The sequence below is a fragment of the Bacillus rossius genome, unplaced genomic scaffold (genome assembly GCF_032445375.1).
Source record: "Bacillus rossius redtenbacheri isolate Brsri unplaced genomic scaffold, Brsri_v3 Brsri_v3_scf792, whole genome shotgun sequence".
NCBI lineage: Eukaryota > Metazoa > Arthropoda > Insecta > Phasmatodea > Bacillidae > Bacillus > Bacillus rossius.
Window position 1 is genome coordinate 17,501 of NW_026963022.1, and position 3,394 is coordinate 20,894.

The window sequence follows — 3,394 nt, forward strand, 5'->3', positions numbered from 1 at the left end:
CCTCTAAGAAGATCATTTGTCGCCGGTAGCACGAAGGGATACCGGAAGCGACTAGTTAGCAGGCCAGAGTCTCGTTCGTTATCGGAATTAACCAGACAAATCGCTCCACCAACTAAGAACGGCCATGCACCACCACCCACCGAATCAAGAAAGAGCTCTCAATCTGTCAATCCTTCCGGTGTCCGGGCCTGGTGAGGTTTCCCGTGTTGAGTCAAATTAAGCCGCAGGCTCCACTCCTGGTGGTGCCCTTCCGTCAATTCCTTTAAGTTTCAGCTTTGCAACCATACTTCCCCCGGAACCCAAAAGCTTTGGTTTCCCGGAAGCTGCCCGCCGAGTCATCGGAGGAACTTCGGCGGATCGCTAGCTGGCATCGTTTATGGTTAGAACTAGGGCGGTATCTGATCGCCTTCGAACCTCTAACTTTCGTTCTTGATTAATGAAAACACACATGGCAAATGCTTTCGCTTAGGTTCGTCTTGCGACGATCCAAGAATTTCACCTCTAACGTCGCAATACGAATGCCCCCGTTTGTCCCTGTTAATCATTACCTCGGGTTCCGAAAACCAACAAAATAGAACCGAGGTCCTATTCCATTATTCCATGCACACAATATTCAGGCGAAACACTGCCTGCTTTGAGCACTCTAATTTGTTCAAAGTAAACGTGCCGGCCCACCTCGACACTCGGTGAAGAGCACCGCGGGTAGGATTGCATCGGACCGCCGACGCGCGGGGCCCAAGCATGCACCCCCGGGACGAAACACCCCGCATCCAACCCGGCCTCCGCGAAGAGGTTACGAGAGGAGGGGCGAACGCCCGAGGGAAGGGGCTTGCCGCGGCCGACCGCATCCACCGGCAGGACGTCCGCACGGGCATGCCAGTTAGACACCGACGAACGGTGAACCGACAGCGTGGGACACAAGTCCAACTACGAGCTTTTTAACCGCAACAACTTTAATATACGCTATTGGAGCTGGAATTACCGCGGCTGCTGGCACCCAGACTTGCCCTCCAATGGATACTCGTTAAAGGGTTTAAAGTGTTCTCATTCCGATTACGGGGCCTCGGATGAGTCCCGTATCGTTATTTTTCGTCACTACCTCCCCGTGCCGGGAGTGGGTAATTTGCGCGCCTGCTGCCTTCCTTGGATGTGGTAGCCGTTTCTCAGGCTCCTCTCCGGAATCGAACCCTGATTCCCCGTTACCCGTTACAACCATGGTAGGCGCAGAACCTACCATCGACAGTTGATAAGGCAGACATTTGAAAGATGCGTCGCCGGTACGGAGACCGTGCGATCAGCACAAAGTTATCCAGAGTCACCAAAGCAAACGGACGCAGACGAGCCACGCCGATTGGTTTTGATCTAATAAAAGCATCCCTCCCATTTCTGGTCGGGACTCAGTTCAGCATGTATTAGCTCTAGAATTACCACAGTTATCCAAGTCATGTGGTACGATCTAAGGAACCATAACTGATTTAATGAGCCATTCGCGGTTTCACCTTATTTTGGCTTGCACTTAGACATGCATGGCTTAATCTTTGAGACAAGCATATGACTACTGGCAGGATCAACCAGGAGCTGCTAGCAGCTTTTTTTTTCGTTCGGAGGAACCTCCCGGGTCCGCAGAGCACCGGGTCCGAATCTTATGATGTACATTTTTTTTTCCTTCTGTATCAACAAGTACGGGGGCGACTTCCCAATATCGACACCCGCTTTGCAATTGCAAAGTCTTTCCTTCCATCTCTAATTAATTTTCCTAGGGAGTAGGCGAGGCCAAACTTCCAAGGCTTTTCACTGGCGAATATATCGCGCTCTTAGAAACTCGCATGGTACTTGGCGAGTGGATTTCAAATTATATGATCGGTGCCCACATTCGGGCGCGGCCCACTGCGGGAGCAGACCGTTGGCCCGTGGGCTCGCTGTGAACTAATTTGCCCACTGGTCCGAAAAGTATTCATTTCTAAACACCTTTGGCCAGGCTGAAGACCGCGACTAACCCCTTTGAAACTTGTCTCTCAGGGAGCTGCGATCCATCAAACATTTCATTGTTAACAGAGGGGAACCATTACTTGGTTAAGACGATAGGACACGCGTTCCCCACCATTTCGCATCCAATCGAATTGCCGCACAAGAGCTCGTTACCTGAGAAAGGTATAGCATTGGCTCGCAGCTAGTGTATTGCAGTTCAGACAGATAGGCCACTTTAGATAGTTCTTAGTGTTCACAGTTATCACCAAGACTAGACCCATATGGATTTAATTCTTCAAGGAGCAGCGGTCCACCAATAAGAGAGATGAAGACATGTTTTCGGATGGCCACAAACGCCCCCTCGCCACCCAAATGTGCATGTTTTAAGTGTACATTGGGAGTCGACGGAACATCGGGAGTCCGCTTGCTTTCTCCGGATCAGCTGCCACCCCCCCTGATCTACCAGATAGACAAGAACATGTCTTCTCCACCAATCTCATCCACCGAAGCTCCGATCATGGCTTCTTCTACCTTTATACTGATATACCCCCACGGAGCAACATGCGGGCAAGGGAACTCTTGCTACCCTTCAGTAAAGCAGGTATCTCTTATAGATGGTGACTGCACCTTGGCCAGGATTGAAGACCGCGACTAACCCCTTTGAAACTTGTCTCTCAGGGAGCTGCGATCCATCAAACATTTCATTGTTAACAGAGGGGAACCATTACTTGGTTAAGACGATAGGACACGCGTTCCCCACCATTTCGCATCCAATCGAATTGCCGCACAAGAGCTCGTTACCTAAGAAAGGTATAGCATTGGCTCGCAGCTAGTGTATTGCAGTTCAGACAGATAGGCCACTTTAGATAGTTCTTAGTGTTCACAGTTATCACCAAGACTAGACCCATATGGAATTAATTCTTCAAGGAGCAGCGGTCCACCAATAAGAGAGATGAAGACATGTTTTCGGATGGCCACAACGCCCCCTCGCCACCCAAATGTGCATGTTTCAAGTGTACATTGGGAGTCGACGGAACATCGGGAGTCCGCTTGCTTTCTCCGGATCAGCTGCCACCCCCCTGATCTACCAGATAGACAAGAACATGTCTTCTCCGCCAATCTCATCCACCGAAGCTCCGATCATGGCTTCTTCTACCTTTATACTGATATACCCCCACGGAGCAACATGCGGGCAAGGGAACTCTTGCTACCCTTCAGTAAAGCAGGTATCTCTTATAGATGGTGACTGCACCTTGGCCAGGATTGAAGACCGCGACTAACCCCTTTGAAACTTGTCTCTCAGGGAGCTGCGATCCATCAAACATTTCATTGTTAACAGAGGGGAACCATTACTTGGTTAAGACGACCGGACACGCGTTCCCCACCATTTCGCATCCAATCGAATCGCCGCACAAGAGCTCGTTAC

The 3,394-nt window shown here is 50.4% G+C and overlaps 1 non-coding gene across 1 annotated transcript in view; it reads right to left on the bottom strand.

Annotated features, from left to right (window-relative positions):
- The window catches only part of LOC134545570 (small subunit ribosomal RNA), a 1,992-nt gene extending 414 nt beyond the window's left edge, over positions 1-1,578 (bottom strand). Inside the window, exon 1 of the ribosomal RNA XR_010078639.1 lies at positions 1-1,578. This exon is cut by the window's left edge and continues 414 nt beyond it. This is a non-coding gene — a ribosomal RNA (small subunit ribosomal RNA).
- Between the last annotated feature and the right edge of the window lie 1,816 nt (positions 1,579-3,394).